Source organism: Camelus ferus, chromosome 3 (assembly GCF_009834535.1).
Source record: "Camelus ferus isolate YT-003-E chromosome 3, BCGSAC_Cfer_1.0, whole genome shotgun sequence".
Classification (NCBI taxonomy): Eukaryota; Metazoa; Chordata; class Mammalia; order Artiodactyla; family Camelidae; genus Camelus; species Camelus ferus.
This window is the reverse complement of record NC_045698.1, coordinates 27,530,783-27,553,279: the sequence shown is the minus strand read 5'-3', so window position 1 is coordinate 27,553,279 and position 22,497 is coordinate 27,530,783. Positions and strand designations below refer to the sequence as shown.

General features: G+C 42.3%; 1 protein-coding gene across 7 annotated transcripts in view; it reads left to right on the top strand.

Annotated features, from left to right (window-relative positions):
- Positions 1-22,497, top strand: part of DAB2 (DAB adaptor protein 2) — a 162,702-nt gene that overhangs the window by 100,933 nt on the left and 39,272 nt on the right. For 2 of the 7 annotated variants that reach the window (XM_014559665.2, XM_006185153.3), the window contains exon 1: positions 9,571-9,975. The exons of 2 other annotated variants lie outside the window; for them this stretch is intronic. The gene's annotated coding sequence lies outside the window, so the exon portion shown is untranslated. Of the gene's footprint in view, positions 1-9,570; positions 9,976-12,064; positions 12,222-22,497 lie in introns of those variants that run through there. 3 more of the 7 variants (XM_014559667.2, XM_014559666.2, XM_014559664.2) reach the window with 2 other exon arrangements.

The window sequence follows — 22,497 nt, the reverse complement described above, 5'->3', positions numbered from 1 at the left end:
TGATGACAATAAACAGTGGGAGGGATAAAATTATAAATAGTGAGAGGATATTTTAATAATCCATGTGAGAAATGATGATAGTTTGGACCACAGTGGAGGGAGTTAGATGCTATCAGATACAAAAAGGAGGAAATAAAAATGTTCCAAGATTTTTCCCTCAATACCCATCTACCACATTACCAAATGTTTTGTCACCCATTAGTACTCATTCCCAGACAATAGAGGCAGCACCAAAAGCTGAAGAATTCTTTTCATGAGAAAATCTTTAAAATGAGAAGAATCTGAGCTATTTGCCAAGAATTTGTTATCTTACCTCCATTATTATATCATTTAATCCTCAAAGTAAACCTGCACCACAAGCATAGTTCTCCACTTTACACACAGGAAATTTAAGAGAAGCTAAGCAATTTATTCAGTCATATGGCTGGTTAGCAACAGAGCCAGTGTTCTAATTTATAAACACTTGATCTCAGTCCCATGTGATTGTCATCATACTACAGCATGAACTAGGAAAACAAAAGTCATTATTCCATTTACGTATCTAATCACTGTGGCCCAGATCCTTATACACCATGTTCCTTTGATCTTCTTCATTTATAACTAGTTGATTCACCAATTCAATTGATTATTGTTGACCAGGGATATTGTGGAAAGGGACCCTTCAGTGGTTGAGGATTGGGAGAGACAGAGGTTCGTACATAACTTATAACCAGGGTATGTTAAGGCCGGTGTCCATCTCACAAGGGCTGATCGTCCATGTCTCTGTCCATCTATACATCTAGTGACATCACATCATACCTTGAAATAAGCACTGGTGGGTGTCATTACCCCATGGAAATCAGCTAACTTCATAAAGCAGAGCTGTCTTATTAAGAGACCTGGTTTGCCAATAACTCAATTGCCAATAACTCAAACTCCATCACACCAAAATACAAAGGGGTGTCTGTGTGTGTGTGTGTGTGAGAGAGAGAGAGAAAACAGAGTGTTATCAAATTACTAGGCATAGTTAATGTCTAACATTAGTTTAAAAACTGCCTCAGTATAAACTGAAATAACAAAGTGTCCACTTGACAGATAAACACCTAAAGTTTATGATTGCACATTTCCTGGTTGGCCTCAGCAAAATGACTACGAGACTTAAGCATTTTCAGCTGCAACTGCAAAGTTCTAGCCTGGTTTTCCCTCCACCCAAACCACACCTCGTTTAAGCTTGGCAGGGGGTGTGTCTTCAGCAAACACAACTTTGGTGAGCTCAGTTCCCCGACGGAAGACTAAAGCGACCGCGTTCCTGACACAGGCTGGCCTCTTGCACGGGTTTTAACTTGGACTCCTCTCTGCCCCAGAAGCAAGCAACAAGGTTTCCCTCCCTGGCTGACCTGGAGGGAAAGAGAATTGAGGAAGGAAAGAAATGAGGAGGGAACTCAGCCTGAATAGTAACCAAAATAAGTATGGTTTCCTTGTCGTCATGGAGATAAATCAGGATACTCCATTTAGATGGAGTGATTATGTCTGAAAGGCCAGGTAGAAGTTGTTTGAGGATTATTGGTTATTTTGAATCATCCTCAGGCCTTGTATCTTCCACCAGTATTTCTTCTAAAAAGCAGCAGCTTGTATCCTGAACCAACACACGCACACGCACACATTTGCTATCACCTGTCCTTCTACGCAATCTCTCTTAACACCTGTCTCAGAGCAGCACTCCCTAGCAGTGCCTCTTCCTTGCTCTCCTGGGCTGTAGTGTATAACTTCTCATTCTCTCTTCTCCCTCTCACTGACCATTGTCCAAAAGGGCTGGACCCAGGCTTAAGACTGGGACAGAACCTTCTCCTAATGGTCAACATCCAGACACCAGAGACGGCTTGGAAAGGCTATGATCAAAGACAGGAAAATAAACCCAAGTGAAGCCTTTGATCCAGGGAGGAGAGAAAAGCAGCAAAAGCCGAGGTACAAAGCCAGAGTGGGCGAGAGAGAACAGGGCGCCCGGAAAGCTGGGGGCACAGGGCAGTCCCAGGAACCAGCAAGTGGAGGTGGTCGGCGTGCCTTCCAAAGATGTGCTGGGCAGTCTGTGCCACTTCCAGCCTTTTCATTTCATCATCAGTTCTACTGAGAGCCAGCATTGCTTAGGGGTTAAGTCACAGATCCTGGAACCACACTACCTGGGTTCAGAGCCTGGCTTTGCTAATCATTAGCTCTGTGATGTTAATCAGTTTCCTTAGTTTCTTAATCTGTAAAATGGAAATAATAGTAGGTCTTAATGCACAAGATTGTTATAAGGACTAAGTAAATTAATATTTATAAAGTTCTTAGAAGAGTGTCTCTATAAAAAAGCTGTAAAAGTAAAACAATACATACCCATGTACCCGGCATCAAGCCTTAGGAAAAAAGTGGGGCTCCAGTATGGAGCTCTCTTTTATTTATCCCTCTTCCTTCTCTCAAAGGAAACCACCAGCTTGAATTGGTGATTTATCATCCCCATGCCTCCTTATATTCATTTATTTGAATAGATGTGTCCCTAAGTAATGAGTGATTTTATTACTCATATTTTAAACCACATATATAGACATCATGCTTTATGTACTCATCCGTACCTTGTTCTGCTTACTCAGTTCATCTGTGTTGACACGAGCTGCTCTGGGCGGTACATCCATGTCAGTCCTATTATTGTTAGAGTATTCCCAGAGGATGCCAGACCCACAATTTATTTGTCCTCTCTCCTATTGAGGGACACTTAAGTTGCTTCTACTTTTTGCTATTCTGAGCATCCTTAGACATATTTCTGAGCAAACGAGTTGGTGTTCCTTGAAGCTGGCTTAGAAGTGAACATTCTGAGCTTTAGGGTAAGCTTATTTTCAAATTTACTTGATGTTTCAAAAGTTATTCTTTTAAGATATTCAGACAAAATCACGTTATCACCAGCACTCTACTATGTGCTAACTGCTACTGCAAGTCCTTTAGGCAAATCGACTTATTCAAGCCTCATAACACTGTGAAGGAAGCTCTATTATTTCCCTCACTTTACAGAAGAGAAGTTCAGTGATTCTCAGATCCCACAGCTGGCAAGCTATGGAGCTGGGGTTCACACCTAGATGCACCGGTTCCAGAGCTGAGCTGAATGAAAATAGGATGTAACAAAAAACCAAACTATTCTGAAAGCATCACAAGGCAGATAAAAAGGTTTCACCGAAGGAGACGAGACTTCATATAACCCAGTATGACCTCATCTTAACTAACTACGTTTATATAGATCTTCTTTCCAGGTAAAGCCCATTCCGGAATTCCAGGGGGACATGAATCTTGGGGGGACATTACTCAACCCAACAAAGGATCCCCTTCTACCATCTGTGGCCAAAGAGAAGAATCTAATCTGTTTTCCCCATGAATGAGCCTTTCCATAGTTGAAAAGAGGTTGCTGTCCACACAGCTCCACCCCCTACCCATGGCGACACGTGCACAGTTCAGTCAAGCCACCCTGGCAGGGCCACCCCGGGCTCTCAGTCCCCAGGGAAATTCCCTCACTGTCCAAGTGGCCCTGCTCTAGACACCCTTCCATTTGCCGGTGTCTTTCTCCTGAAGGGATATCTACAACAGATACCAGACAGACCCATACAGGCTACCGTAAACCCCGAGAGTTGTCACTAACCACCCTCTTAGTTGGGTCGTGACTGCGTAAGTCCCAGGTTCTAGGTCATTCAGGAAAGTTGAGTCATAGTTCTAGCTCTGTCTCTAACTTTGTAAACCAAAGTAAATCAAGGTTTCTGTGCTAACATAACCTTTAGAAAAAGAAATGCTTGCCCTAACCTGTTTGACAACGATGTTGTGAGGACACAAATCAGACTGGTACAAAAGACTCAGATAAAAATCCTCAGATAAAAGTGAATAGGAAGAATGTAGCTCTACACCCACAATACAATGGAATTTAATCTTCTTTAATGCCATGGGGTCCCTTGATAATCCAATGAAATCTATGGTGCATCTCCTCAGAAAATGCGTGTAAGCAAGGGCACGCACACATATACATGAGATTCAAAATAATCGGGGAGTTAAATAACCCTGGAGTCTGGACATGGTTTCTCTCCATTCTCTAATTAAGAAGTGATTTTGAGCCCGAGCATAAATGAGCAAATAGTATTCCCCTGTGACTCACAAGTGGCTGTTCCAGTTTAGAACTGAGGCTATTAAGCCAGTCCAGGAACCCCAGCCCAGCACGTGGCCACAGTTAGAGCCGAGTGGAAATTTTTTGGATTGAATTGAGTGCCTATGGACGTGGAGGTCCCTTTCTCAGTAGTAGCAACAGATTTCCAAAGTAAAAGAAGTTGGTGCCCATTTTTCTTATTGTCTGCCTTTTCCCCCCATTTCATATCCCCACTTCAGCAGAAATTCACTCTTCTCTCTTTGACAGGCTGAAACTGATCCATTAACATAATCCTCACTAATATGTCAGAAAATCGGACTCTGGGACTAGCCCTAAGGGATCAGCCTTAGGAAAGTCCACTACAGCCAGAGGAGCAGAGTTATCTAAACACACGATTTACTAGTGATAGAATTTCTGATACTGATGATGGAAATAACTTGGGACAAAAGCACCTTTTTTGTCCCCTAAGTAATGTATTTTTTTGCATGAGTTTGGCATCCTTTAGAGCATTTATATAATCTCAAACTTTCCAAAGTCCTCTCACGAATATAACTTCCTTTGCTTCCCATCAAAAGCAAAATGGGAAGGGAGGACAGGGAATGCCTGTTTTATAGATAAGAAAATTGAGTCCTTGAGAAGTTAGGTGACTTGCTGAAATCTTACAGTTTAGTAAGAGATGGAGCCTGGACTGTAACCCAGATCTGATCTTAAATCCCACTTTCCTTTGCTGTATCATAAAGGCAATCCTGTACATAATATACTGTTTCAACTTTCAAATGGCCCCTTTGAAGTCAAGATGTAAAATGACTTGAGGGAGAGTAGAGGGCCGTCCCAGGAGGTGGACGTGCTATATTCTTCTCTCTTTCTGGGTAATCTTAAACTGGGTGCAAGGTGGAGTTGACGATCGCCTCCAGCGGCTCAAAAATAGGAAAACAAATATGTCCCTGCTCTTCCTGATGCCCCAGATCCCTTTAACTCTGGGCAGTGCCTCTCACTTCACAGTAAGGGACAGGGTTGGAAATGCAAATATCTGGGTTTAGGTCAATATAAATGGCTGATAGCAGACCTTTCTCTGAAAATAAGTCTTGACAGGGAAGAGGGCAGGGAGAGAAGTCACCATCAGAGCCAGGACACTGTCTGAGGCTGCAGAGAGTCAAGGGGAGAGAGGAAGTCCAGTCTCTAAAGACCAAGAGCACCTGCTTCCTCTCAACCTGGCTGTTCTCCCTCTGCACACAGTGCTCAGGGCCTAGGGAGGAACAAAATGAGTGTCTTTGTGACCGGAGGAGAAATTCGGTGTTTCTCAAAGCATGGTGCCTGAGACCACAGCATCTGAATCACCTGGAAGCTCTGGTTAAACATGCAGATTCCCATGCACTGCGTGCCTCCCCTCCCCACCCCCAACCCATCCCCACACCCTTCCAGGCTCTGGGGCTGGGCCCAGGAATGTGCCCCTGGAGCAAGCTCCCAGGATGCCTGTGGTGAGCATTAAATTTGGAGAACTATTGCTCTAGAGGTCAAATTAGATCAAGAGGACACTGATGAATACTCACTTGTGAAAGATCTTGAGGAAAACACCTCAGGGAAGGCTATTTTGTGGGGTTTCTTTTACAACTCTTTCCTTATCTTAAAATCACTTGGTGTGTTTTTTTATTATGCATATATGTATACAGTCACTGAAATGCACAAATGCGATCTCTAACTGTATCTGCATACAGGCTGTTTCATTTCTTTTCCCTCTTGCAGGACTCTCGCCTTCCTTCTCTCCCTGTCTCCAGAGTTCCCCAGAATCTATATCGCTATCCAGTCTCTAGTGTCCCTGATCATCCTGTGCGCGTGCACAGACACACACACGCACACATACACTCAAACTTATATGGATAGGTGTTGTTTTTTGTATTGCTAAAATAGAAACATATTTTACATTTTTTTCATATCTTGCTTTTCTCACTCAACACCACCTAATAGAAATCCGCAAGGTTCATCTCCAATTTATTCTCTTAAATGATTGCATATGATTTCACAGTGCAGATGAATCATAATTTATTCAATCATTCCCCTACTGAAAGACATAATTCATTCCCAGGTTCCTGCTGCTCCGGACAATGCAGCAATTACCATCTTTGCATTTTTTAATATATGTTTTCTTTTGGGGGATAGATTCTCATCCATCAGGTAGAGAACTATATAAGAGTTGGCTATAATAATAATAATTAATATTAGCATTTTGCTGGATTATACGTAATTTTATTTTTCAGGACTCTTTTCAACTTGCTTTCCAGATAAGATAATAGTTTGACCAGTAACTCACATGAGGACTCTTTTTCTCCTTTACAACTTCTCATTATAAAAATTTACATTAGTAGCAAAGTGTAACTAGTTCCATAAAAATATTGAATTTTTAAATGTCCTTCACTTGACAACATTCTAGCTTTTCAAGTACCATTTGAGTTTCACATCACAAGCAAATAATAAATATTGAGTTCTGAGGCGCTGTATGGCTGTCACCAAGAAAACAAACCGAAGCAACCAACAAAGCAAAACAAAAACAGGCTGCCTTCAGGGATACTCCTTTCCAAATATTTTAGATTTTAGACAGATAGCCAGATGATAGGGAAAACCTTCCAATGATCGCCCTGCCTTGCCAACAGCCAAATCTGATCGGGCCAGTTTTTTTGCATCTATAAACGTGCAGGACGAGTGGAGGTCAAAGAACACTTTCTGGGAACAGTAGCTATTCTCTTCATTTTTTTACGACACTGAGGAAGGAAAAAAAAAGATGTAGCCTCGCTAGATCCACAGACTTCAACCAGTCCTTGCTTGATGAGAACATCTAGAAGCTTCCAGCAAGGCATGAAGGTGCACAGGCAGTTTACAGATGGCCAAGTCTAAAGAACCATTTACAATTCTTGGGAAATAGCAGGATTCAAAATGGGATGTTTAAGACAGACAAGAACAGTGGAGAAGGAGAGGGAAGAATGGCTGGAGAAGAGAGAGAGAAAGCCTTAGGTCTGTGAGCTAAAAGGGGAAAAATAAAACCAGCTTAATTATGGAAGAAAAGACACACACATAGGATAGCTCGCACAGGCAGAGTTGCTGTGGAAGCACATTCCAGGAAAATCTTAAGAGATTACTTTAATAATAAACCATGCATTCTTCAGCAAGCCATCACGGGATTAACTACCCCTTTCCTAGGCTGGGAACACAGTTGTCAGTTTGGGGTTTTTTCCCCCCCTTCTTCCTTCTCCCTCACAGCCAGGTTTTGTGCAAGGAAAGAGTCATGTAAGGATCAGAGTTTTTCAAACATTGCATTGAATTTTTCTCATCTTAATTTTCTAAACGTGAATTTCAGTGGTGATAAGAAGAGACCATGGTTTAGGCAGGGTTACCGGCAGGGTGGGCTTGGATGTGATTCTCCAGCTGCAAGGCTGTTCCTATTCTATCTACTGAAAAGTGAATAACTTCAGTGGGACAGGAGACTATGTCTCACCAGAGATTTAAAAAAAAAGGGGGGGGGGACGTTTATTTTCATTCTTCTCTCTCTCTCTCTCTCTTTTTTTTTTTTTTTTTTTTGCTTAATGTGAGCAGGACACTGAATTACTGCCAGAAGCAATATCAGAGCCCTAGAGATATAAAAATACACTTCAAATCAACTCAGAGTTCTCCACTGTATCTTAGGAGATACTCTTAAGATTTCTGTGTAAGATGACAGAGCTGTCTGCTTTAGGCTGTACGTGTTTGAGCCCACTGCTCACGGACGAACTGTTTTCATCAGCGTCTTCTCTTGAAACTGCAGCTCATTACAGATGAAATCATTTTCTTCCCCTGGCTTCTCAGACAAATCCCTTCCATTTGGTGGGGTAGAGCAAACAAAAGTTAACATTTCTTGGTAAGAGTCATCCAATTAAAAAAAAATAAGTTTGGACGGTGACTTGTGAGAAAGTGTTACAAACTGAGGTTAAAAGAGAGACTATTTCTTTTTCAAATTGTCCAAGTCTCTGTTTGCCTGAAATCTGCTGTCATTGTCCCAGTTACTTAGCCTTTGGAAGTGAAACCAACCCTCTGGACATCTGGATCTTAGAAATAAAGCATGCTGTCCTGAGATGTACCAGAATTAAAGTTCTCTGCGTAAATGTTATAAATACCACCCCAAGACTAAATTTTATATACCTCCTGTCATTCACACGAAGTAATTTTCTTTTTAATAACAGCAAATTACCTGAGAGGAATATTGAAAACTGTCAGCACCTCCTTCCCCACCCCCACATCCCCAGGTGTGAGGGAAGGAGACAGGTGGCCGAAACAGTAAAGGCCAAAAGAGGCAGCATTCTCACAGTTGCTAGGTTTTGCTGCTCTGCACCCCTGGCTTATGGGCTGTTCCAAGCCTGACCTACTTGAGAGCAAGGACTGTCACTCACACTGAGCTGTCCCAAATTACACAGTGGCTTTGCGATTGGGGCTAGGCTGGGACCACAGAATACATCCTTGGTATCCCATGAGCCTGATTTGAACCCCTGCTTTCCAGAGGTAAAATGCAAGTCCACTGTGTGTTGCTTACCCAAGGAAAACAATAACCCCTTCCTTTCCAAGTCACAATTTAGTATTTTCACATTTAGCATACACTGTCTCAGACTTTTTTAAAAAAGGAAACATAGACATGCTTTTCACCAGAATAATTTCATAATTCTTAAAAAGCAGAGCTTCCGGGGGTATTTTACAATTGTTCATGATTTTAAAATATGGAGAAAATGAATTCCCCCTCCATCCCATTAAGGTCCATTAAGATATGCTGCCATGAGCCTTCTACTGTTGAACACTGTATGCCAGTATTTTCTAGTATCTTATTTCTCATATTTCAGATTTTTCTTAGAGGTATAGGAAACACTACTGGAAATCAGTGCAGATAAAGTCATGTTGTGTGTCTACACAGAGATAGACACACTGTGAGGGAAGCCAGGATGTAATCTCTGTTTATACCAGATATATAGCTTATTTGGGTGGGTTATATAGATGTGAACATTTTTGTTTATATCAATTTCATAGAGAGAGTATTGTTTTTATATCTGTATATACAGGATTATATTTCATCCATAAATACAGTATGTTTTACATATACACACAGATTACCCAGCAATTTAAGTGCACCCATATTTGCCATGAATGAGACAGGAATTTCTTTAAAGGGGGCAATCACACGTCCAACTGTAGAAACAGCAGATCTGAGCCAGGAGCCACTGCTTCTGGCCAGGAAAGCCAGGAGTTAAGGCAGCCCTTTGTTCAAAGGGCCCCACCGGGTTAGGATGACCTGGGACGCCACATCACTGAAAGTGGAGATCCAGGGAAGGAATTTGTGCGATGAAGGTCGCTGCGTCCCACCCCTTTCCTGCGGAGTTTCCCTTTCCTGTCCTTACCCGCACCCTCCCCTGTGCCTGCTCCGCAGCCCCGCGAGCCCCGGGCTTCGGACGGCGCCGGACGGCTCTCTGCTCTCCTCCCGTCCGCCCGGGTTCCGGCGATCGCCCCCCGCTGGTGGGGCTCGCCCTGCCCGAGGGAGCCGGCTCCACTGCGCGGCCGCAGCTCGAGTTAATAAACAGTTAAGTTTGGAAGACTCAGCAGACACGTTGAGGGGGAGTTACCAAGCTCAGGCAGCAAAAACATCCCGGCGCATTCCTGGGGAGTCCTCAGCTGCCAGCATCTGATTAGAACCATATCTCGCCGGGAGTGGCCCGCGGCTCCGAGGCTCCCCGGCCGGCGGCTATTTAAGCGCGGCCGCCGTGTCGGCTGCTCGGCAGCCAGGAGGCTCGGGCACCGGGAAGTCATGCTCGCATCGCCGAGGCGCTAGCTAGCCTGTGAGTAGTTTTCCGATTCTTCTTCCTTTTGGCGACCTCCTCCCTTCCTTTGCTTCCCCTCCTTGGGATGCACACCCGGGACCGTTGGGGCATCTTAGAACGGAGACGGTGTACTTGGGCGAACAGGGAGTTCTGTGGCCTGACATCCGAGGAATATTTCCACGAAATGCATCCACCTTTGGGGTCGGACTCCAGATGTCCAGTTTGTGACATTTAACAAGAGCCTCCCGTGTGTGTGTGTGTGTGTGTGTGTGTGTGTGTGTGTGTGTGTGTGTGTGTGTTTAAAAGCTCTGCGGGCAGCCCCAGTCGGTCACTGGTGTGGCTGCTGACCGCCTAATTAACTCCTCCAAGGGTGTTTATTTTTACCGTGTGACAAAGGCTGGGAACCTGGCTTGTGCCCACAAGAAGCTTTTTCTTGATGACTGGCAACGAATGGTATTAAAATATGAACTTCGTCATACACCCGCCTTCTTAAGAAAGTATCTGCCCAGGAGACTTAACAAACTTGTTTGAAATCCCTGGAGCTCGGAGCGTTTAAACGGTGTTTGCCCACAGGCGGAGAGCTGGAAAGATGAAGTAAGAATTCTAGAAAAGGGAAAAAATGAATGGGTTAAAGCCGTCGAGCCCCAGTCAACATAGCGGTTTTCATAGCATAGAGCTGACTCTGTTATTTGTTTCTGCCGGCCTTTCTTCTTGACTTCATTCTCAGCCTGGAATTCAGGTCCGCCGTCAGTGTAGCAGGGAGCCGGAGCCGTTTGAGTCTAAAGGGAAATCTTAACTGGATTAAAAACACTTAAAGAATCTGGAAGTTATCTCCACCCTATCCACAGGGCCCCCTCTCCCAGCCCCCCCGCCATCCTCTTTCTTTTCAGTTTGTGTTTGGAAGGAAGAGAGGCACCCTGTAAAATGAGAAGAGCAGAAATAAGCTTCCAGACACATGGAAAGACTTAAAAATTATGGAGGGGCGACTTCATGAATAGTAGATGTTGTTATTGCACTGTAAAGTGATTTAATGAAAAAATTTCTGGCCATAATCAGGCAAAGCAGGGGAGTGGAGGAGAGGGAGGTAAGACCGAGTTAACTCAAACAGAAGTAATAGCTGAGGAAAGGGGGTGGCTGCAAGAATGCCTTCAAGACATCTGATAAGGGTCCTGGAATGGCTTTGATGGGCTATATAATTGATCTTCCTGCAGGCCTGAGGTTGGCTCCCCACACAGGAGCATCTACTGTCTGGGTGGGAGGGAGGACCTAGCTGGGAAGGGGGCACATTACAGCTACCGAATGGCTTGTCTCCACGCTCCGTGACACCTCCACCTTGCTTCTTAAACCAGCTGCCAGACCTTGATTAGGCTCCTCTCCTCTGGGCCAAGTGCCCCGCCCACCCCAGGTTCTGTCTCTCCGTCACTGAAGGGACATAGGCCTCCATGACTCTGTAAGAAAATTTACTGCCATAAGAATGCAGGAGTATTTGAGACTGGGCTCTCCTTCATCTCTGGGGACGGACCTTTTCACTTGAAGTGCTGGGTATGTGGCAGTAAAGTGACTCTCAATCCAACGTGCAGTGTGCAGTCGGGACAGTCACATAGCGAAAGCACAAAGGAGGCCTAGTGCTTTTTCCCAGTGTGTATTTCTGAGACTGATTACTTCTAAATCCCTAATCAGTATCCTCCCAAGGCGGACTGGATTCTTCTTCTTGTTGGTGGCGAATAACTTAACTTCCCCTTCACTTCCCACTCCCGACTCTCTCCCTTTTTATCTAAATGGCTGCCCTCAAAACCAGCTCTTCTTAAGCCATACCCTTCTCTATTTTAATGTATGACCAGAACAAGTAGATGGCAGGGGAATGCCTTCCAACTCTGAGCTGTGTGACACACATGGAGTCCTAATTTTGGAGATCTTGGACACAGCCGATCTTCTCCCGAGGACGTAAGAGAGGGAAGGGAACCACAGAACTTGTTAAAAACCTTGCCTGATTTGTCAAGGACGGAATCCAGATTCTGCATTTCCACCTGAGACTTTTTATAGTTGTAGATTTGACTAAAAGTCCAAACTCCTGTGCATTAGGCTGACTTGTTGTCTTGCCCAAAAGGTCAGATGGATTTCAGCCATCTTGTTTGGGTTGAAGAGAATTGCACGAAGGTGGTACAGGGACCTCGAGAAGCTACTGACCCGCTGGTTGGGGGCAGCATTTATCAGCCACACCCCAGCTACCTGGAGATTTAGGGAGCAGGATGACATAAGCCTCGGTGAGTGGCTCCTGGGCTAGGTATGTAGCAGTAATTCTCTTAGGAGGCTTTTGGAGGCGGGAGCTTTTGGTGGTACAGTCATTATGAGCTGCTTTGTTTCTCATTCTCCCTTCATGTGTCTGTAAGCCTGAACTTCCTACCACTGATACTTTTAACCTGGGTGGTTTTGAAAGTTCCCTGTGTCTCCTTCCTCAGTCTCTCTTGACTTGAGGATTTAATTTATGCTTTTTCTTAAAGACAAAGCTAAGATCCTGAAATACTTGAGAAAGCTGCCAAAAACCAGGCCCTCCAGGGTATTAAGTTGCCCTAATGGTCAGCAGAACTTGACTCCCCGGGTGGAAAGGCTTGAAAGTGGTCTGGTTGGGGAGGTTCTGGTATTTGACCAAATGCGGAAAGTGTTATACCTTCCAAGCAGAACCAGAATGAGAACTAGACTGGTGATATGAAGCACCTGAGGAACAGGATGAGGTTTGAAAATTCTCAGGCCCTGCTATGTGATTCTAAAGTTGAAGCCGTGGCACTGAGTTGCACAGAGGTGGGCTGAAATCACCCTTAGTTGCAATAGCTGTGACATCAGATATCTGTGTTTAAGGGAAACCTAACTCATAGGGACGCATCCTGACTGGATTAATCCTGTGATAGAGAAGGAAAGCAGGCCATTAAGTCCCCTTTCTCTACAAAGAACATGCTACTTTCGGGTGAGGGGACCAAATGATGCTGAGTTTGGACACGAAGGGCCAGCACGCATGCCAGTTTCTGCCTCCCACCTAGCGCAGTCCATAGTGGTGGAGAGCCTGGGTTCCAGAGTCCTGCTGCCTCTAATCCCAGGGAGTTCGAGATTCACAAATACTAACTACTATATATAAAACAGATAAGCAACACACTTCTAGTGTAGAGCACAGGGAACCATATTCAATAACTTATGGTAACCTATGGTGGAAAAGAATATGAAAAAGAATCTCTATAAGTATATGTGTGACTGAGCCATTGTGCTGTACACCAGAAATTGACACAACAGTGTGAAATGACTATGCTTCAAGCAAAAAATAAAATCAAACGAACAAACAAACAAACAAAACTCCCAGGGAGAGCACTGCTGCTCACGTGACCTTGGGCAAATTGCACCGTCTCTCTGTACTTCAGCCTTCCTATCTGGAGAGAATGATAGTACCTGCCCCCAGGTTTGTTGGAAAGACTGTTAACCTAATATGCCTAGAATACTTTATTCTGTTTGACTTAGAAATTTTATGCTTTGTTTCCCCTTTGCCCCCTGAACCACTGAATTGTGTATCTTTGTGAAAACTGAAGGCAGAATGGAGAGTTTCTTTGTCAGAATTGGACACTGCCTGGCTACCTGAAAAGTGCTCATCATTCAAGCACTTAATATTAACAAAGCTTGGCACATTTGCTGTGCTCCTGCTAAACGGACTGGGAGTTACTCTCTGTTCTCTGCCTGGAGCCTGCAGTTTGGTTTGGTCAAGCTGACCTCCTCTGGGCTCATTTAAGTCTTTCCCACCCCCTCCCTTCCTTCCAGACTCCCTACAGAGAGGGAGCAGTCCTTCCCCCTGAAGTCAGCATTATAGCCCAAGGAAGTGGGAAGGGAGGGACCACCCATACTAAACTGAGGGACTAGGCTAGAAATAAGTCTTCTGAGTACATAGGGCCCCATACTGTCCTTGCCCACAGAGCTGGGCAGGTTGCCATGGTTACTCCCCTTCCTGACTCTTTCTCCTACCTTGGAAGGAAGCCTGCCACTCTTGGGTAAGCAAAATCTGAACAAATTGCTTCCTAGTCTAAAAATGGAAGTTACTTTTTTTATTAAGTGAAGTAGAATCTCCTCTCTACCTACCTCATCCTTTTCCTCTCCTAGTAAACTTATTTAAATACGAAACTTTAATCCAAGTTGTCTAACTCTTGCTAATTCTTAATCATCACAATAGAAAAGCATTAAGGCTTATGACATTTCAGGAACATAAAAGCTGTTGCCCTTATATAGAAGCAACCTGGCAATTTTTCTCTGCTGCTAAAGCTTATAACAGTCCCTAAGCTAGCTAGAGGCAAGTGACCTTTAACTGCTTTAAACTGGTCAGAATTCTGAGTGAATGAGGCAGGCTGAGTGAGTGAGCAGCTGCAGGGACGTTACCAGGAGGCAGAATGCTTAGGACTGTCACTTAGATTTTTAGGTAACCACAGAGGAAAAGGAGCAGGTAGATGAGGAAGAAAGAATACTGGAAAAGCTGGGTTTGAAACATTCTCCAACCTGGAGAGATCTGGGTAAGCGATACATGGTTTAATGTTTTCTCTGGGTAAAAAGCTACACTATTTCTCCATAGCAATGTGATACAAAGTGTTACTCTGAAGCAGACTTAGAGCTTTATGTGACAGATGAACTGCCAAAAGTTCACATTTCACAGTCAGATTCATTCTTTCAAGATTAGGCCCTTAGTTAGCTTGGTGTGTAGTTCACAGCTAGAGAGAACCCATCTCAACCCAACTCTTCTCAGAGTGTGGTCCCCAGACCAGCTACATCAGCATCACTTGGGAACTTGTTAGAAATGCAACTTCTTGGTTCCCATCCCAGATCCACTGAACCAAATGCGAGCAGTAGGGTCCAGCTACACCCAGCTGTACTTCAGCAAGCCCTTCACAAGGTCCAAGAGTAACTTTCATAATTCAGTTGTTCAATCGAAAGCATAACAAAGTATCTGAATTACTACAGCCATGGAAATAATAAAGCAAAGCATTTAAACATAGCTCAGCCTAACTGAATCTTAGAAAGATGAAAAATCACAGACCTTGACATTTTTCCTACTGTCTCAAGGATTGCTTTCTTGATTCTAGGAGAACTGACAGACTTCTTAGTTTTATAGTATTACCCCATTCCCAAACCCTTGCCCCTCCTTTGGGGATTTTAAAGAATGGAATTAATCTCCATTTATTAGGAGACAGTCCCAGTTATGTCTTTTTTAAAAAGAATTCAGTAAACTAGATCATTATCCTTGAACCAGACGATTTTCTCTAACTTACAAAACTTTTTATTTTGTGTTTTCCATGCCATGCCTGGAGTACAGATGAAGATGAAGTTCTCTCCATAATTAGTGAATGAATCTACTGCACTTAATTTTTGTAGTGCTTTAGGGTTTATGAAGTACTGTTCCATTCTCCTATTTGACTTTCGCTTTAAATAACTTAAGATAGAAAAGATAGCTCCATTTCTTATTGCCCATATGATCAATAGATCTCAGCTTGCCCAAGGTCATACCCTTAAGTGGTAGAGCCAGGATTCAAGCATGAATCTTGATGATTGAAATCTTGATGTTTATCTGAATATTTAGTAAATGCCCGTTATGTGAAGCATGTTGAGGCTGGCAACGGAACTCCCAGTGAGTCGAAATCTAGAAGAAAGTCTACCTGATGTGAAGTAGAGAATGCAAAATCTAGACTTGCAGTGGAATGAGAGCACTGCCATTCATTACCTGCCTTACAAAGCAGTCCTAAGAATGACTGATGTTAATCAGAGACTGATGTTTGGCAGAGATCACATCCTAGATGGAGATACAAGAGTGTGATCTAGAAGTAGAAAACTGGAACCCTGGTTTTGAAGAGGCAACAGAGGTTAGTGTTCAAGAGCTTGGGCTTTGAACTACAAATGACTGTGTCCACAACCCAGCTGTGCCATTTAAGACACGAGGTATGACAACTGGGCTTCATCTTCTCCATCAGTGAAATGAGTTGCCTCCAAGTTAAAACGAAAGGAGAAGCCATAAAAAAAAAAAAAAAAACTTCCTCAGAGCTGCTGCTTCAGAAATGTACCTGCTCTAGGACTATAATTCTCAATGCAATAACTAAGCTGATATTGGAAAATGGTCTCATTTTGGTTGTCTGTGGTCTTCAGGGAAGCTGGAATCTAGAGATGAACACATTTGGGCTGGAAATGAGGAGTCTATCTTTCCTACAGACCATGAAACTATTAAATTTGAGGGTCAAGCAGAAGAATGCGGCAATGCTTTGTAAACCAGTACAGGCACACAGACGTTAACTCTTAAGGTCCCACTTAAATCTCCCCTGGGCAGGACAGCTGAGTCCTCCTGAGGGCTAGAATTAATCCATATCCAAATAACTGGAAAGTGAAGATAACTTCAACAACATATCCATGTTGGATGCAGCTGCCCTCCTTGTTCTAAACACTTCACCCACTTGTTTTTCATATTTGAAGTGTCCTATTAAGGGGCCAAGACCTGTCCTAATCTTCTGTAATACTTAATGCAGATGCTAAAGTGCTTTTTGTTACCATTTAGTGCAGCAAAAATAAGCTGAATGTGTCTGAACATTTGTCAGGGGCTCACATAGTCCTATGAAGAATGCTGAACCATTTGGCTTTGGGGCACAATGTTAATCTAGATTGGAAACATATAGTTTACTTCCAGATCAGAGGATCAGAAGTTGGAATGGTGGTTCACACAGTAGGTGCTCAAATCTCCCTTAAAAGAAGATGTCAGTCGTGCTTTACTACATCAGCGTTGGGTGGTGTTAGTGTTATCTGGTGGTTTTGTTAGGGAGTTTCTTTTTTTAACTTTGCCTCTAAAGTCAAATATCTTAAATAAAATCCCATTTTTGAAGTAGAAAACAAATATGTAATTGATAGAACAGACTCTTCCATCCATAGCTGATTGACAACAGGAGGTTTAATTCTGCCTGGGCCCAGGTTCAACTATAGCTGAAGCTTTTCAGAAACATTCAAGGACTTGAGTTGAAACCAGTTTTATTCAATGTCCAAGATGTCTTTGAAGGATATCTTAAGGCCTAGATGCTTGCTTAGCTGCCCAATAACTTGTTCTTGGGGTTTTTGATTTGTCGAGCTGGTCTGAAGTTCTCAACTAAAAGTTGATTGTAATTGAAAGCTGGATGAAAATATTTACCTAACACCTGCTAGGGGACACATAGCCATCAACAGTTGCTGCCTACAAGAAATTTAAAGAAAATGACAACTGCTCAATTAACACATGGTTTTATTATAATTAAATGGTACTGAGAGGGGCCAGAGAAAGAAAGGGACTCAGGTGTGATAATGGGCTTGGCCTTTAAAGAAATGGTGGAAACCAAATCAGCAAAGGTAGGAAGAAAAATGCATTCTAGGCAGAAGTGCATAAGCACATCATGCAAATATATGCCCAATGGGATATCGATGGGCCAGTTTGGTCAGGAGAAAATACAAGTCATAGAGAGATAAGGAGTGATATCATTCAAGAAGGAGCGATGGCTTGCACTGAGCTTTGGATGTCGGGGCAAGAACTTAGATCTTTGTCTGCTAAACAGAAGATCTCTTTATCAATCAGGAAAACAAAATGCCGACTCAGCTAAATTAACCTGGCTGTCTTGGCAGGATGAATTTGAGTGGCAATTGCTTAGCAGTTGAAGAAAACCTTGTATTTCATGAAAGATCAGCAAAGTAGAGAAAAGACTTGAATATTAAGGAGCAAATGGAAACTGTGTATTACCTCTAATGTTTTAAGTGCATTGCTGTTTACCAGACTATGTGGGGCCTAGAAAAGGAGGACAAGTAATGCCCTGACCTCAAAACTTCACTGAGTTACGGGAAGAGTCCTACATGGATCAGAGGGCAGCGAACAGTCAGGGCAAGTGGAGAGAAATGGTAGGGCTGGTGAGAGGCCCGTGAAGACCTAAGACATCTTGAGTGGACTTTGAATGACAGGTAGGGCTTCAGGCAGTTGAAGGCAGTAAGTGTTACAAGCTAGGGAGGTAAAAAGAGAGGGCACTGTGGGTGTGTATGTGTGTTTGTTGTGTGTGTGTGTGTCCAAGGTAAATGGAAGAGACCAGCTTCTCAAGGGAGCAGATGGCTATGTATGTATCTACCGTGCATTCTATGTATGAAAGGCTTTGAATCTCAGGTAGACTGTGAATAGAGGAATTGAACACTGATATCTGATTAATACAAAATCAGGAAAACCATGAGGTCTGATAGGGCACTGCTTCAAGAATGCAGCCATGAAAGTAGGTCGGGTAGAACTAGAATCTCTTACAACTCAGATTCTCATTGGACCCTTTGGAGAAGATGGAATTCATCCCACAAAGAGGTTTGTCTCATCATGTATTCTAAATATATTATGAAATACTTGTGATGTGTGAATAGAGCATATCAAAATAACACTGCAGTAGGGGTTGGCTAATTGCGAGGAGCAAGGGCACAAGGTAGTATAGCTTTTTCGGAAGCAGGACTTGGGATGGCGATGAGGCAAGATTGGGGAGAAATGCCAGAACTAAGTAAAAAAAAGTTTGGTGAGGAAGAAGGAGAGATATGAAAATAAAGGGTAATTATGGAAAACAGAGGGTCAGAAGTTTGCCAGATTCAGCAGATATGTGAACAGTCTAAGATAGAATCTTAGCTGCATTCTAAGCTACAGACAGTACCTTTGTGGATCTTTTAGGCATATCCATGAACAGAAGAAAATCTGTGGTTCTGTTTCCCAACAGTGTGTAGAGACACAAATGTTTAGCCTTCTATACAAGATCCCTTTAATAGAAACAATGGGTGCAACTACGTTCTTTCTTAGGATCTGGATTCATATTTCATGCAGCCAACACTTGTTGAGGGCCTTACTATTTGGGATGATAATGAAAGTCCATTTTCTTGTTGAAGGCTGACATTAACTAAATGTTACCTAGTCTTCTCTTGCTAGTGCTTTTGTCAATTAGGTTTGCTCCTTAGCCAGAACCACGAGTAGGGGCCCATGGTTACATTTTCAAATATCGCTTCGTTTAAATCTTTAGTTTGGCCTGATCTGAAAGCGACACTGTTGTCTTCTTTAAAAAGTCTGGTAATGACGAGTGCCACAGAACGTGTTTGGCTCTAGAATATAAAGGTTTGTGTCATCTCTGAATTGCTTGTGCTTCTGAAGTGACAAAACTGATGCTAAATGAGCATAGTGTTTCCTTCTGTGTTTATGAAAATAGCATTGATTCAGAGCTTTGGATTTTACGATAAGTTGGCAGGAAACATCACTGATACTCCTTCATAACCTAGTATATCACGAGATTTTTTTTTCCCTTCTTCTGGCTCTGTCACACAGATGCCCTTCTGGATTGCAATATTGTTAAATGAGATTCCCAAATATTCATTGTAAGTATCCCTCATCCAGTTAATGTTTTAAGTAAATGTAATTTTAAAACTGTCTGTTGAAGAGGGTAATTACGCCCTTTAGATAAAATTTGCATCTTTCCATGGTGGATACTAATAAAGAAGCAATTTATAGAATTCCTCAAAGTAGTCTAATTTGCCTTCTCTTGCTAAACACTATTAATGGCAGTGATGCTTTCTACCCTAATTGGAAACATTTCCTCTAAAATACTTAGCATCAGTTGTAACTATTACTTGCTTGTTCTCTCTCCTCTGCCTATACTTCAAGCCCCTTGAGAGTAGAGACCAGATCTATTTTTGTCACTGTGTATGTGGAATAATACAGAGTGTGGCACAATACAGAGTGTGGCACATAGTAGGTGTTCAATGAACAATAACCAGATCGCCAGGTGAATAAGTGACTCAAGCTATTCTCCTCTGCAATATTAATTGGACTTTATTATAAAGTGAGCAAAATGAGGAGCTTCAGCTTGCCTTATCTGTTGGTATAAACAGCTCTGAGTCTTTTTTTTTTAAACTTTAAGGTTATTTATAATGAGCAATATCCATATGTTCCTCTAGTTTATATCCGCTCAGGGCCTGAGAAAGGCAGACAAGCTGTTACTGAAATTCTCCAGATGGTGTGGTCTCTTCAAGTCCTTGGTTCAACGTCTACATTGGAGTGTTCACCGTGACTCATGCATCCATGTGACACAATGGATAATCACCTGGCTGATAATAATCATAGTGGTGAATAGTTTTCAACCTGATATTTCATCCAAGGACAACTTCTTATTCTCCTTCTGTTCCTCCTTTTAAAAGTAGCTACCAAACTGCTTACTAAAGCACTAACAAAACTTGAGAAAATTGATGAAATCTTTGGCTCAATACTGGGTAATTAAAGTTATCCCTTTGACTTAATACAATTTCTAGTCAAATCAAGAAAAGCTAGTTTTTTAATTTGTGTGTGCAGCTGTATTACAGGTAAAGATTTGATATCCATTAGGTTCTTTAAATTCTTAAAATATGTTGCCATCTTGTTCCTGCCTACACAGATCCCCCTGGATCTAAGAAAACCAGTCTGGAAACTGGCAATAGACCATACTCTGATCAATTTTGAAAATCCTAGCATAAGAATTTTTTCAAACTCTAGTGAGCATTTGATTCAAAACTTACCATTCATTTTTTAAAAGGATATATCAGGAGCTGGTGTCATCAACTTTGGATAGATAAGCATCAGTTAACGATGTCCAAGACGACTCTGTGGAAGGCTCACTGTGGGCAGAGTTCTGGAGGTGATCGTGTTCACGTTGTAGGTTCTCTTAACTTTTGAGTTTAATTTCATGTGACTGAATCTAGAGTAGCTTCATGATTCTTTCTTCAGCCCCAGTTAGACGATAGATTTTCCAACATTTAAAATATTGCTACCCGACAAATTAGCATGTCTCTACGGAATTAGATTTTAAAAACACAGAAAGGTATACATGTCACTCTCAGATCACTATTCTAAATGTATAGGAAGCAGAACTCTGTCTCCCACCCTACTACTGCCCTTCTTAACCGGCATTTCCTTGGTACTGATCCTTCTAGTTTTGCAATAGTTTTATGGAGAAACATATAAAATGGGAAAATGCTATATAATTTACTTTAAACAAGGAGCTATAATAATATGACTACTTTAGTCAATGGCTGCCTTTTACAAAAGATGTTCCTTTAAGTGCTCACATTTCAAATATCATTTCACTTATGTAAGTTTTTATAAAACTGACATTATGGTAATCCTTTTTGGGGGTCTTAGAATGATGGTTATAAGACATAAGAGACTTTGATTGTTTTTTTTAAAGCCACCTTTAGGACACGTTTATTTGAAGTTTGAGGGTCACCAAGCTTCAGAGCTTGGCAAGATGGGATAACCATGAATCTGACATCTGAGATTGTTAGACCTTAACCTTTCAAGTAGAAGGCTTTGTTTCCAAAAGATTAGTCAAGTAATTAAATGAAAGAAACCGGCAGTATTGAATCACTCAAAATGGCAAGTTCATGCAACTGTCATACTACAAAGCTATCTGACTCTTTGATGCAGAGGCTTCATACTCAGATTTGTCACACCCTGACCTCCATGCCATTGCTCAAAACTTCAGAGTCTTTTCTACCATCGAGACCAAATATGGTTCTGTAAACCCACCCTAAACCAGTTTGATCCACTTTTCAACCTCCTGCCATCGTATAATTATGTTAAGTCAGCAGGTCCCGTGTTCTAGTCAAGATGACATAAATACTCTTTTCTCATTGCTATCAATGCCTCTTTCCCAAATGTATTTGCTGGCTAGTGCCCATTCCGATTATGTGAAGAGCCCGATTACTTCTTTCTTTTTGCCTGTATTGTTCTAAAACAGAGAGGTTAAGAGCATACGCATTAGACTCATGTGACTTTCAGTGTGTCAATGAACTTCTGTACTTCAGCTTCCACTCTTATCAAATAGGGATGATGGTACCTTCCCCATCGGACTAGATGAGAGTGTCTTAGCATCACATCTGGTGCTAAATTAAATTAAATCATTTTAACATTTAAAAATAAGCTATTCATCTGTGTTTCTAAAAAACTAGTAAAGCCATCCCCAACCCTGTACTCCCAACCCACTGTACTCTGCTCTCTTCTTCCAGAACATCTGTCACCTTCTGAAAGACTATGAACAATGTATGGGCTTCCCCTGGTAGAGTGTAAACCTTATAGGGGGCTAGATCGTTATTTTTCTCACTGACATATCCAATCTCTAGAAAAGTGCCTGGCACATCGTAGGGACTTGGTTTTACGGTGTGAATTAACTTTCTGGCACTGATCTCTGGCATTCAGGGGCAAACTTTGTTTCCAGTCTCTAAATTATGATGGCTTTGAGCAGGGATCAATCACTAAACCCCATATGCTCCCAACAATAACAACAAAGCTGTCAATATTTGAAAATTTTGAAAAAAACTTTAATTTTCTTATAGCATGGCTTCAGAGCAAAATCTAGGGTAGCCAATGACTTACTGTCTGTGAAGTCACAGTGTGAGACAGATGACATGCTCAGAAGAGATGGCATTTGACTCTTAAGGGAATTCCTTAGATGGAGGTGCAAACGTGGAATGGAATTTTGGGTA